The sequence below is a fragment of the Lissotriton helveticus genome, chromosome 8 (genome assembly GCF_964261635.1).
Source record: "Lissotriton helveticus chromosome 8, aLisHel1.1, whole genome shotgun sequence".
Classification (NCBI taxonomy): Eukaryota; Metazoa; Chordata; class Amphibia; order Caudata; family Salamandridae; genus Lissotriton; species Lissotriton helveticus.
Genome location: NC_136069.1, coordinates 33,087,588 through 33,102,501, shown reverse-complemented (window position 1 = coordinate 33,102,501; position 14,914 = coordinate 33,087,588). Strand labels below are relative to the sequence as shown.

Sequence of the window (14,914 nt, the reverse complement as noted above, 5' to 3'; positions counted from 1 at the left end):
AGTCAGGCTTCTCTTTTTATACGAAATATTGTGCCTTAGGCAAACATTCCTTACATTTTAGTACACCATTCACATGTTTTCACTACAAAGAAAAAGCAGAGTCATATGACAAGCCCATATTTCAGTTTGTCCAGCCCACAACAAATTACCCGGCAAGGCCCAACATTTTAATCAGATATCAGTGGACCCCCAACAAAAACGGGCACCTCCTCATCATAAAGCAAGTAAGAGAGCAGAGAGCAGGGACAGGTGTGAGCAACATTAGGCAGGGTGTGTGTGTGATAAAAAGGTTTATGGCAGGCTGTGCCTTGATGCTATCTTGCTCGGCCACTGGGAAAGGAACTGGCTGGGCAGGTTCGGCCTGGGGCAATGGTTCCAGCTTGCCCAGGTCACAGGGAAGTCAATTAAGGTGTACGTGTCCTTTGGGATCGAATTTGGCTTAATTCATCCGCCTTTGTGAGGGCAACTTACAAAATGGCTGCCGTACACAAAATGGAACCCAAGGGTTCAGAACGAAAATGACGATCTTGAGGTGAAATCATTACTCGAATATGACGAAAATGCTCGCACATAGTGTACTCGTCATTCTCGGTCTTTTGATACCAAATTCGTCCTGTTACGATGAAGTTTTATTCTCGAGTCCAGAATTTTCAGAACCACAAACCCTCCTTTTGCCCTTACATAGGCAATTAACCTATCCTCATGCTAATCTGAGTCCAGGTCTATATTCCTAAAGTCATTGAGATGTTGCTGTAACATCATTCTATTACTTAGTTCGTCTTTTGATACAGGCTTCCTTACACATGATGTAGCACAGAGGCCACATATTGCAGGAGCACACTGCACGCACAGACAGAACAGGAAAAGAATGGCTAAGACCATCCCAATGACCATCAGAATTTTCCATCCCCAGGCGGATATCAGTTCCTAGAACCATCCCATTAACGACCAATCTCCTTTATCCACATGAATAGATTCGGAAATCTTATGCAGTTTGGAGATGGCCTGGTACACTGTTGGAGCGTTATCTGGAATGAAAACACAGCAACTTGATTGGATCAATTTACATACCCCACCTCGGTCTGCAAGTATGACATCTAATGCGACCCTGTTCTGAAGGGTCATAAGACGATCCAACTGGAGCTCAGCAGTCAAGTTACTAAGGGCACCAGCAGTTTCAATTACGGTGGATTCAACTACCCTTGTCAATTGCCTTATGTTCCTGCTGTTAACCATGGGTCCCCAGAACGGCAGAAAACCCTTTACAAAGTCCCCAAATTCTTGTCCTGCGGTGTCTTCTTTACTCAAGACACCTCTAACTATCCTTGTCTTGTGGTAATCTGCCGCTGCTGTGTAGGTGGGAGGCAACAGGAACGAAACAAAACATGTGCCCGAGAAGTCAGGGGGCAACCATGTATAGGCTCTTTCATGGCAGATGAAATAGGTACCCTTAGCTGCTAAAAACGCAGGGGAAGTCTGAGACCCAAAAACATACGTTTCAGTACAGATACTCTTCCCTAACTGAGCTCTGGGATTCTTGCCAATACCTTGCAGACACAGGTGACCCTGATGGGGTACAATCCATATCGGGGAAGATCTCTTAGCTTGCTGTTTCTCACTCAGAGTAGCTCCATATCCGGTCACGTTCCATCCTATGTATGCTAGTGTCTCATCTTCCGGGGTAGTTTCATAAGCAATATCTTCCTTAATCATGTCGACTATACCCTTAACTAGAGCACTATTCTTAGGATTGTCTTTTACAGAACGTAGGGGGTGGACTTCACGTGCGTAGATGAATATTGTCCTGTATGCCCACACAGAACCATTATGGCTGAAAGGCAGGACCAGATAAGGGATACCTTTATCCGTTGTGTGAGGCATAAGACCACACACCCAGCAGTTAGTCGTGTTCATTACAAGTTGGTGTTGGTGCAAGGGCTGAACAAAGGAGTTATTAATAAACTCTAATCTCCTAGCTGATTCATGTTCAGGAAGCGGTTGAAAAGAATGAGAGGAAACAGTAGAAAGAGGAGGTGTAGGCGATGTAGTGGGTGCAAATGTTATTCGAAAAGAGAATAGAACATATCCTATCAAAAATATCATAACACTCAATAACATGAAAATGCACAATATCAAAAAGCTTTTCTTTGTCATCATTTTACATATTCTGTTTTAAAGTTCGTTTCCTTGGCAGGTCTCTCCATCTTGAAAAATTCCATCCTCTATACAATGCTGCCCGCGATGGTAGGTTGTTTCTGCTAAGGAATGCTTCTGTCAGTCTAGGGCAACTCCCTTAGACCAACCAGAACTGTCGACCTAACGTCGTCAGCTGCACCCCAAAGACTTTGGGCAATCGCGGCCCTAGCAGCGGAACCCGGGTGGCGGTTCGAAAAACAAAAATAAGCAAGTTTCTCAGATGGGAGAGCTGCACTTTCAAAAATAGTTCTTAGAAAAGACAATTTTTATTTATTTGTCCATAGTTCTCGGCCTCAGATTGTATCTTTGCTTTCCAGGTATGGTGTGATCTCGGAAAAGGAGTTCAGGTTCTGTAGTGTCCAATTGAACTGACGGTGATACAGCTGGTTGCAAAATATTGTCACTTTCTTGTTCAGTAAGTGTTCCTTTTACACGTGCATCACTGAAAGGCAGAAAACGAGGCACGGTTTCAGTATCTGAGTCGGCGACACCCTCCTGGACCCACCGGTCATATGGCAGAGGTAAAGGGATCCACTTGCAGTGGATCCCGTGGATCCAGTTTTTCTTCCCCTCCACTCGAACAGCTGATCTTGTGGAAAGAAGGACGAGGTGTGGGCCGGTCCACCTGGGCTGGTCGTTCTTTGTTCGTTGGAAATTCTTGACCAGCACCCAGGATCCAGGATCGATGGGGTGTCCTGGAGTTTCAGAAGCCGGAGGCAGAGAGTCATGGACCTGTTGGTGTAAAACACGCAATTTAGCAGTCAATTCGTACAAATAGTCAAGCAAAACAGGGTGTTCGATTTCACTGAACTTTGTAGGCCTTGGCACTCCCCATATGTTGGCCGGGCGGCCAAAAACAATTTCATAGGGACTAAGTCCCACTCGCGGATGCTCAGTCATTCTGGTGAATAGGAGTGCTAAGGGTAGAGCATCAGGCCATTTAAGACCAGTGCTCGCTTGAATTTTGGCCAATTTAAGTTTTAACGTGCCGTTGTAGCATTCTACTAGTCCAGCTGATTGGGGGTGATTTGCAGCGTGAACCTTCTGATGAATTCCTAGCCCTTCACATACTTTCTTCATCACTCGACCCACAAATTCACTCCCATTGTCACTCCAGACCATTCTCGGCATTCCAAATCTGGGGAAGAACTCTTTCACAAGGGCTTTCGCTGTGGACAAGGCAGTATTGTCCTTTAGGGGATATGCTTCTACCCATCTTGAGAAGGCACAAACAACAACGAGTACGTATTTTAAATTGTTGCACCTCTCAATGTGGATGAAATCTAGCTGCAAAACCTCGAACGGATACGTAGGAGGCGCAAAATGACCAGCTGGAGTTGGGGTTCCCCTACCAGGATTGTATTTCAGACACACCATACAATTCTTGACGACATTCTCTGCACACTTAGGAATTCCTGCATTTTGCCATACTGGAGCCAACAACTTGCAAATCCCTTTCACGCTGATATGAGCCATTCCATCAGCCATTGTGACCACTGCAAGCACGTACGCATCGGGTAACAACCATCTCTGATGCTCTGACAATTCAACCCAACAACCATTTGCTTCCATTCTACCCGTACTTTCTCTCCACATGTTCAACTCTTTCTCTGTAGCCTCAGCTTGAATAGACTTCACACTCTCTATCGTGTCTTCACACATTCCAACATCACCAACCCATCTTGCAGGGCCTGCAACATACATTCGGCTCATCACATTCCTCGCTGTCTCTTTTGCGATTTCGTCAGCAAATGCATTTCCACGACCGACATCATCAGTCACCTTCTTGTGTGCGCTACATTTCACAATCGCAACTTCCAATGGCAAGGTCAGTGATTCAAGAAGCTCATTCACCAACTGACCATGCTGAATCTTAGCTCCATGCGAAGTCAGGAACCCGCGTTCTTTCCACAATCGTCCAAAACTGTGAGCCACACCAAACGCATACTGGCTGTCGGTGTAAATGTTCACTTTCATTCCTTTCGACAACACACATGCTCTCGTGAGTGCAATCAATTATGCTGCTTGAGCTGAATTATGTGGAATACGTGCAGTTTCAACAATCATATGCAAAGTCGTGACAGCATATGCTGCAGTCGTATCACCATTCGGAAGCTTGAAACATGAACCATCCACCCATAATGTACCATCACATTCAGCAAGAGGAGTATCTTGGAGATCTATTCTCCCTTTTGTTTCTTCTTCTGTTCTAAGAAAACAATTATGCTGTTCTGAAGCATCTAGTTCCTCTGCAATCGGCAACAACGTAGCTGGGTTGAGAGTGTTGCATCTTTTTATATGCACATGACTCGCTAACAATGTCAACTCGTAACCTGACAACCGAGCACTAGTTAAGTGCTGTGTCTTGGTTCTGTTTAACAACGTGTCTACTGCATGTGGAACCATCACGACTAACGTGTTATTCATCACTAGACCAGCAGACTGTCGAATAGAAACAGCTGCTGCCGCTGTTGCTCTTAAACAACTCGGCAATGCTCTAGCTACCGGATCCAAAGTTGACGAAAAATACGCACATGGACGTTGCTTGTCTCCAAACAACTGTGCCAACACTGACAATGCACAACCCTCTTTCTCATGGACATACAATGTAAAGGGCTTACTGTAGTTGGGGGTACCCAACACAGGAGCCGAACATAATGCTGTGCGTAATTCAGAAAAACTTTTCTGACAATCTTCAGACCAAGGAACGGGATTGGGTGTATCTTTACACGTTAATGCCACCAAGGGCTTGGCCAGCAAAGAAAAATGTGGTATCCACTGTCTACTGTACGATGTAATACCCAAGAAAGCACGCACTTCTCTCTGTGTTCTTGGCACACTCAATTTCGCTATTGCCTGAATTCTTTCTGGGGTCAGTTTCCTTCCCTCCTTCGATAAGAGATGACCTAAGTAGGTCACTTCTTGTCGACAATATTGCAATTTGGAAAGTGACACCTTCTGATGTAAATCACACAGATGACGCAACAATGACAACGTGGCTTATTTACAGATTTCTTCAGTATCTGAAGCAACAAGCAATTCATCGACATATTGAACAAGAGTAGCACCATCAGGTAAAACAATCGTATCAAGCTGTGTCTTTAGAGCTTGACTATATATTGATGGACTTTCACAGTAGCCCTGGGGAGCGCGTTTAAAGCGGAAGCTTCGTCCTCCTAAACTGAAGCCAAAAATATCTCTACTCTCCTCGGCAATCGGGATGCTGAAGAAAGCATTCTTCAGGTCAATCACTGAAAACCAAGTCGCAGAAGCTGGGATCATAGTCAATAGGGCAGTAATATCAGGGACAACTGGAAATTGTGGCACAACTATTTTATTGACCTCTCTCAGATCGATCACAAATCTGTAAACAGGTGGCTGAGAAGGGTCAGTTCATTTCAAAACAGGCAGAACAGGACTATTGCAAACGTTGCCTCTTGTTTCTTCAATCACATCTTTTTCAATCAGATCGTAAACGATCGCTAGCAAAGCTTTTTCACCTTCACTAGAGATTTTGTATTGGGGAATGCGTGGCATTTTAACATTGGCTTTCAATGTTACAACATATGGTGGGAATTCCAAAAGACCCACGTCGTTAGGACCAGTAGCCCAAAGAATATCAGGAAGAAACGACAATTCTGTTGGAAGTTTATCCCTTGACAAATACATTGGAGAAACCACTTTCTTACCTAGTGTAAGTTGTACTCATGAAGGAGAACAGTACAACGTTGCATACAATCTTTTCAACAGATCCAATCCCAACAAGTTTTAACCACAACCTGTCGTCAGAATAAGGGGCGCTTCGAATTCACAAGGACCCACAGAAAGGGACATAGGACTAGAAATCGGGTTCCTAACCGGGGCGCCAGAAAAACCTACAGAAACATTCATTTTGCCAGACAAAGGTGCACCAGGGAGTTTTGAGTGCATAATAGAACTCTTTGTAGCACCAGTGTCCAACAGAAAAGGTTCTGACACACCTGATGTAATCACCTCAACGTAAGGTCCACTCTGATCTACTGGAACTGAAACAACTCCCTCTCTTTGTCTATGGCTGTCCTAGCAACCATTACCTTCCATATTCTCATCTTCTGCATAGTAATCATTAGCATAGTACTGAGCTGTCCTACCAGACGCGTTATTCTGCTGATCAAAACTATTCATTGAATTTTGAGGCGGAAGGGGACGTGCATTCTGAGGGACGTTTCCACGTCCTCTACCTCTAGGCGCTTGCTGAGCACCTCGACCTCGTGTACCCGGGACACCATTTCCACGCTGTAACAGAATAGGGCAACTATACTTAAAATGACCCTCTTCCTTACAATACGAACACTGATTGGGGCCTACAGGGACACGTGGCTGAGTATATTCGACTCTTTGCCTTTGAAACTGTTGAGGTTGCTGATAATTATTCTGATAGTTACTCTGACCACCATTATTCTGGCCACCACCACCACGTGGCGGATATGCTTGCTGTAACAGGACCTTCGTTTTTAACTCTTTAGTTTTCTTCTCTGCTCTATCTTTCTCATCTTTGTCTTGATTTTCATAGTACTGGGAAGTAGCCAATATCTGTGCTGAAGACGAAACAGCCCAAGAACTCTCTGAATCTTTTAACTTTTTACACAACTCTGGAAGCAGATTGTGCACAAATTTATCGACGAACAGTCGCTGACCAATTTCTGTGCTCATATCTTGACCACTGTGGTCGACAAACGTCTCTTCAAACCTAGTAAAGAAATCAGACACCGTTTCATCTTTCTTCTGCTTACACGCAGACAATTTATCCCAATTTACACGCATCGCAGGCATTATAGTTTTCATGTAATCAATGATCCTACCAGGAAGTTCTGCTACTAAAGGCTCGGGTTTAGCACCATCAACTTGTCGGGCATCCGCCGCAGTAATATTAACCCATGTGTCACCTAACTCTTGGTCATGATCTGCATGACGAATCTTTCCCCATAAAGGCTGTGGAACAACGTTCCCAAACAACATATCTATATCCGCTAAATTCATGATGCATGAGCCAGCAGTCTGTGACAACTCTTTGTAATACCCTGCAGGATTTTTACGGGGATCGGGCAATGTCTGCTTAAGGGCCAAAACTTCAGCTCGCTTCCATGGAACATGTACCCACACACGCTGAAAGTGTGCTGGTATGGCCTGGGGGTTATTACCAGGACCAACCGCTACCTCTTCCTTCCATTGTGGAGGAACTTCTCTCATGGGATATTGTCTTCCCTTCTTTTTGACAGAAGAATCAGACTCAAACAACGATTTAGAAACATCCTCAGTCCTAAGCGACAACAACGTCGCAACTGCTTTCTCAACATCCGAACCCACAATTGCGCCTTTTGAAAACTCGAACCGTACATGGCTCAACTCAGGCGGATTAGAGTCTAAATCATTGTCCTCTAAATCTTCACACAGAAAAACACACATTTTCTCTAAAACGTATCTCTGCTTTGATGCTTCCCACTGATAGAAGACATCCATAACAGACTCTAGACCATATCTTGTCGGGTCAGTCATCCATCTATGTGCCAAATGGTTCAATGTTTCCTTCTCCCTAGAATCAGGCAGTTGACTACGCAACTGTTTATACTCAGAGATAGGAGCCGGACTTGCCGCTCCAAAGAAAGGATATAAAATACTAGTAACAGTACTAGCCACTCTCTGTCGAACAGAAGGAGAAGTCGAGAAAAAGACAAGAGGAAAAGCAGGATGAGTCAAGGCAGATGCAGAGGCAGTGTCAGGAGAAATACCAGGAGTGGTAGTCGATATAGTAGTCAAAGTTGCAGGAAGCATAGGAAGAGCAGATGTAAAAGCCGGTGGCCCTTGAGGTGGCTGCACCGGAGGAGCAGGAGCCAGCTGAAGAGTAGCTGGTAGGTGCTGTGGGGGCAATGCAACCACGGGTTGCGCAACTAAAGGTTGCGGAGGTGTCGTAGCATTCTGCGCATAGGGGGGTGGCGAACTTAACAAATGCGACATTAGGGGATCTTTTTCAAGGTCTTTTGCTGCATCTTGCTGAAGAGGCGGCAAAACTGGATAGCATGTATCAATCACCATTTTACGTTGGCTGTGCAACTGCTCACTCATCTGTTCTTCTTCGTTATCTTTATATTGCACAGCAGCTTGCATTATCGATATACCCATTTCTCTCTTATTTTTCTTTGCTAATTTAATTTCTTTCTGTTTGGCCTCCTTACGCCATAGGCGGAAAGAGTCAAACATCGCTGGCCGGGCTTTCTTCTTGAAGAGATTAACTTCAAGGTTATCTAGGATTTCCGTATCAAAGATACCATATTGGGGCCATTTTAAAACACCATCGTTTCTGGTGTATCGGATCCACACTTCATTATATGTGATGGGGCCTACTCCATGTTTCACATACAATTCATAAGTTGGAGTTCCAATCGGAGGAACCGGACACGAGTCCTCCAATCGGGAATCCCTATTACTACAACCAAGATAAAACTAATTTCCAAGTCTGCTAAGACCAGGCATCTTCGCTCTCTAGTCTAGCTTCAAACTTCAAAGGATTATCGAATACGATATTCTCGTGAATACACGAGTCCTTCGGCTTTGGCGCTTGCAAGTTCCAAATAAAAGATCCCGAAGGTATACCCAAAAACTAAGAACCAACTAAGGACTGGGAGACGCTCCACTTATACTTAACTGAGATATCGATGACGTCACCAGAAGACTCGTCTATCGTTTCGCTCTACCAAACATCAAGGGTCCAAATCAGGGCGATAGCCAGGGCAGCAGTCCTTTGTAGCCGTCGGGAAGCGGGCAACCTCGCAGCAAAGACTTTCGGACCACGTCGACATGCCGGGGTCGATGAAGTGGCGGCCTTCCTCCAGAATTTTCACACGAAGCTCCTCACGAACCTCTGGCTTGGACCGGTACCGCTGGAATCGCCCAACGTTGGGCGCCAACTGAGGTACTGGGTTTTTCAGAACCGGTACCGAACCGGTAACCCAGTGGTGTCAGGGTACACCCAAAGACCTCGGGTACTTTCCTGTTTAGACCACAGAAACTCAGAGTCTTCTAGGTGAAGTCAAAGATCAAATTTATTGGCTGCAACCAAGTAACAGGCGTCCTAGAAGTACATCAACACGGGGTGTATGTTCTTAGGAGACTGCTCAATCTTACAAAGTCAGGCTTCTCTTTTTATACAAAATATTGTGCCTTAGGCAAACATTCCTTACATTTTAGTATACCATTCACATGTTTTCAATACAAAGAAAAAGCAGAGTCATATGACAAGCCCATATTTCAGTTCGTCCAGCCCACAACAAATTACCCGGCAAGGCCCAACATTTTAATCAGATATCAGTGGACCCCCAATAAAAACGGGCACCTCCTCATCATAAAGCAAGTAAGAGAGCAGAGAGCAGGGACAGGTGTGAGCAAGATTAGGCAGGGTGTGTGTGTGATAAAAAGGTTTATGGCAGGCTGTGCCTTGATGCTATCTTGCTCGGCCACTGGGAAAGGAACTGGCTGGGCAGGTTCGGCCTGGGGCAATGGTTCCAGCTTGCCCAGGTCACAGGGAAGTCAATTAAGGTGTACGTGTCCTTTGGAATCGAATTTGGTTTAATTCATCTGCCTACGTGAGGGCAACTCACACAATGGCTGCCGTACACAAAATGGAACCCAAGGGTTCAGAACGAAAATTACGATCTCGAGGTGAAATCATTACTCGAATATGACGAAAATGCTCGTACATAGTGTACTCGTCATTCTCGGTCTTTTGATACCAAATTCGTCCTGTTACGACAAAGTTTTATTCTCGAGTCCAGAATTTTCAGAACCACAAAGGATCGTCCGAAACATCATTATTGACAGATGCAAGTAGGTATGAGGCAGTGTGTACATTGTCCGATATTCATTACATTATAACAACCGTTAGAACTAAAACCATAATGAGACACAAGATAGTTAAAGCAAGGAAAAAAAGGGGGGACAAAAGAATAATAAGCTAATAATGAAATCATAGATGTGCTTCTGCAAGTGTGTGACATTAATCATGGGGTATAGCTTGTGCGGGGGTAAGGAAACATGCTGCTACTGTGTTCAGGATCTGTCGAGGAGGGAAGGGCTATTATCTTGTGCAACACCAGCATCAGGATCACAGCGCAGTGGGAGTAAAGCTGCTGGTATCCAGGTCAGCTACACGGCAATGCAGTGTGACAAAAGTGTTTCGCAGAGAGGCATAAGGCACAAAGAGATCGCACGGGCCCACAGTCCTCGGTGTTGCTACTCCCCCAGTCAGGGCTAGTAAGGGCATATCTAATGAGCCCCTCTTCGAAGACATGCTTGGTGAAAAGCCTTCAGGATGTCATCCCAGGACTGTGCTATGGGATATTTTCGTAGTCCCGCCGTCTCCTCCCTATGAAGGGTTGCACTTTCCGCTTTCGCCCAATTATCAAAAGAGTTGCGCCAGTATGTCACTTGCGGGGGTTCGCTGCATTTCCAGCGCTTAGTGATTCATCTCTTCGCTGTGATAAGCCCAAGGTCCCAGAATCTAGAGGGGACTTTAGTTTGTTTCGTCCTTTTATATAGACCCAATATGCACGTCTCCCATGTATGCTGCATTTCCCTGCCAACACCTTCCGCAAGGGAAGTTGTCACAAAGTGCCAATATGTCTCTAATGCGGGGCATGACCATAACATGTGTAAGAGGTCTGCATCTACAAGTGCGCATCTCGGGCATGCGGATGTCGCGATTTGGAAGTTTTGATTGAGTTTATCAGGCGACAGAAATGCACGGTGTATAATATAAAGCTGTATAAGCTTGAAGCGGGAGTTGCGCGGGATGTTCTTGGCGCAGCCAGCACTACCGCCCATTCCTTATCTGTCCATGCTCGTCCCCTGTTCACCGCCCACTTGTCTCGCAGGCTCTGAGAGGATCATTGCGTATGGGCAAGCAGTGCCTGCGCTAGCCAATGGACCACATTGGAGCCATTTCCCATTACATGAAAGTATTGCACCAGCAGATGCGTCGGAAACCCTCCAGAGAGGTCACCCCAGGCGCGTCTTAACATGTGCACAATTGTTGCATACAGGAGGAACTGCCCTACCGGAAGTCCCGTGTCCGCAACCAAAGATTCAAAAGGAACCAATACCCCCTCTGTATATAGGTCTCCCACCGTGTCCACCTCGGCGTGTACCCAGTGCTCCAGCTCCGCTTCCGTGACGACATCTCTATCCTTGGGCATTCCCAGCAATGGAAGTATTGGGGCATACGGTATCACGGCACTAGTGAGTTTCAAGCTTCTCATGTAGCATTTGCTTGCAACTGCTAAATGTAACTGCGACAGATAGGGAGTCCTGGTCAGTGGATGAAACAGAGTGTGGACTTGCGTTCGTGTCAAGACCGTGGATTCTGTCACTGTATCCCCCAAATTCTTCCCACTCAGCCAGCCGGCCACCCACTGCAGCAGTGCCACCAGATAGTAGAGTTCCTGGTTAGGAACCGCCAGGCCTCCAGTATCTGTAGGAGCGTAGAGTTTCTTCAACGCTACGCGGGGTCGTCCTGTATTCCACATGAGATTTCTAACTGAAGCTTCCAATTCACAGTATATGCGTGTTGGGACGTATACCGCGAGGTTGGCGTAGTAGTACAATACTCTGGGTAAGACTATCATCTTCGTCAGTGTGACACGGCTGGGAACATTTAGGGGGAGGGTCATCCAAAAGTTCATTTGCGCTTGCAGGGAGGAGATAGCTCGCACCAAATTACCCTCCAACACATCTATCGGGGGTTCTGTAAATATATATTCCGAGATAGCGGAACGTAGTAGGGTACCAGGTGATTCGCCCACCATTGATAGTGACTTCACACACCTGCGTGTCCGCACTGAAGGAACACACCCCAGATTTGGTTCAATTTACTTTAAGTCCCGACATTGCCTCAAAGGTGCGAAATACATCAGATAGGGCCGATGGCAAACAGGTCAGGTCTCTGACATATAAGAGTAGGTCATCGGCGTATAAAGACACTGTATGGAGTCGATCTGCCAGGGGCATATCCCAATCCCCACCATGTGCTCTCAGCTGCTCCGCTAGGGGCTTCATCACCAATGAAAAGAGCAGTGGGGATAGGGGACATCCCTGCCTGGTGCCCCTCCTGACATGAATGGCATCAGACAACAACTTACCGATGCGAACCCGCACTGTGGGTTTCTGATACAATAGGCCCACCAATTGAATATAATCATCTCCGAGTTCATATTTCCTCAACACCGCTACAAGGTAGGGCCACTCCACGGAGTCGAATGCTTTCTCGAGATCTAGCACCAAACACCCCGATCGGGGCACTGTTTAGTGGCAAAGCTTTGCACTCTAAACAAGCGTCGGATGTTAAGTGAAGTGCTACGAGTGGGCACAAAGCCGCTTTGGTCGCTGTGCACGAGGGTAGGTAGCAGTGGGGCCAAGCATTGAGCCAGCGCAGAAGCAAGTATTTTGTAGTCGGTATTCAGGAGGGCTAGTGGGCGATAAGAGCCTAGTAGCGCACAGTCTCTGCCAAGTTTCGGGAGGGAAATTAGATTAGCTTCATTTAACGTGGGTGGGAGGGAAGAGTCAGAAATGGCCGCCGTGTATACTCTTAGAAGTTCTGGGATTAGAATATCAGAGTAAGCTTTATAGAATTCGGCTGGGAGCCCATCTAGACCCGGGGATTTGCCATTGGAAAGGGAAAAAATGACAGTACGCAATTCGTCAGGTGTGAGTGGGGCCTCCAGTTCATCACGTTGCACATCGTCCAGTCTGGGCAGTGTTATGTCAGAAAGGTAGTTGGCTAGATCAGCAGCAGAAACCTGTAATCTAGAGCGGTACAATTCCACATAATGATCTACAAAAGCTGCATGAATGGCACTCTGTGTGTATGCTACAGTATACTGACTGACGCGCACTGCTGTCACTGGCGTCGCCATTGCATCCTGTTTGATCAGCCAGGCCAATAACTTGCCTGGCTTGTCACCAAGATGGTGGGTACGCGCTGAATGGGCTGTATAATTTAAGTGTCGCAACCTGTCAAGTAGACGCGTATGTTCCTCATGAGCCTCTGACAGCGACCCTTCATCTCCCTCCGCCGCTTCCTGCTCCCTCCTAAGTAAATCGGTTTCGATGCGCGTCAGCTCCCTGTCTAAGTGTTTCTGCATACCTGCCTGTGTGCCTAGACAGTGACCTTTAGTTTCGACCTTAAACGCGTCCCACTTAATTTGAGGGGTGGATGCAGTGTGATTGTTTTCCTCAAAATATTGTACAACATGTGCAGACATGGAATTGCGAAAGGGTGCATCAAGTAGTAAGTCGGGCTGAAGCCTCCAGGTGGGTATTGGTGGATGCGGGCGTTCCCACGCTAGGTCTAAGACATGAGGATTGTGATCAGAGTGAGTACGACCCATATAGTAAGTGTCAGTGACATGGGGGAGCAATTCACTCGATAACATGTACCTATCTAGCCTGACATGTAACGTGTGCGCACCAGAATAATAGGAGTATACCTTGGTTTGTGGGTTACGACTCCGCCAAGCATCGTGTAAGTCCCACTGTGAAGCCCAGGCTACTACTGCTTTCATGGCACAGTTTACGGGCGCGCCAGAAAGGGGTGGAAAGGAACGGTCCAAGGCAACGTCTAATATGCAATTATAGTCGCCGCCCCAGCACCAACGGTACTCCGTGCCAAGGCGCCAGGACCATAGACAGCCTTGCAAAGAAACCCCCCTGGTCTGTGTTAGGAGCATATAATGAGGCTAGGACAATCGGTTGGCCATCTAACCTACCCTGTACAACTACATACCTGCCCTCAGGGTCCACCTGGGATTGCGAGACTGCAAATGGGGTCCGAGGCTTCACCCAAAGTAGTGTCCCACGGGCATAAGCCGAGTATCCGGTTGCATATAGTTGCCCTCGCCACCTGCGATGTAGTTTCTGTACTTCCGCACCAGCTAAATGTGTCTCTTGTAGTAGAGCTATGTGAATGTGGTGCCGTTTAAGGTAAGAGTAAATTTGGTACCTACGTGATGATGTATGCATACCACGCACATTCCACGTGCCTATCTTAATCGCCGACATGGTGATCCCAGGTAACCTCCCCACTCACTCCCCACCACAGGTTTACAGCAGATAGTTTTCCCAGTGCCCCCACAGTCCACCCATGCCAAGCTACAGAGGATAGATTAACGGGCAGTTGCAGTCTACGCACAAAATAAGAATACAATTCAATCATGACATGGAAGAAAAGAAACCAGTAAACAATGCCAAAAGGTCAACAGCGGAACATGCCGTCATCCAAACTCTCCAATGAGGCAACAAACATCCAAGTCCAGGGAGGTTGCTATGCACCTGGCACAACTGTTCCGTTACGTCTGCAACTCAAGCAGAGGGAGCGCCCCTCCTCTCAGGCAGCTTGTGTCAGCCAAGGTAATTGCAAATCGTTCCGGTCAGAAAGCCCACGGTCAGCAAGTCACATAGTTCAGCATTAGGACACCACTGGAAGGCGGAGCTTCCCCCACATTCCCCCGCCCACTAAGTGAGGATCCATCACTATCAGGCTCGGCCATTCACCGGACAGTTCCGCAAAGCCCTCACCCTCCTTATAATCCATCCACCTCAACATTAGTACTCACTGAGCAGTGCACTGTAGATAGAGAGTTCAGTGGATGTCCAGGCTCCGGTCACCACATTGCACAAAGGCCTAGTCGAT

At 46.6% G+C, this 14,914-nt stretch overlaps 1 pseudogene; it reads right to left on the bottom strand.

The window, feature by feature from the left end:
- Positions 1-705: 705 nt before the first annotated feature.
- LOC144771448 (endogenous retrovirus group PABLB member 1 Env polyprotein-like) lies at positions 706-2,118 on the bottom strand (annotated as a pseudogene).
- Positions 2,119-14,914: the final 12,796 nt, after the last annotated feature.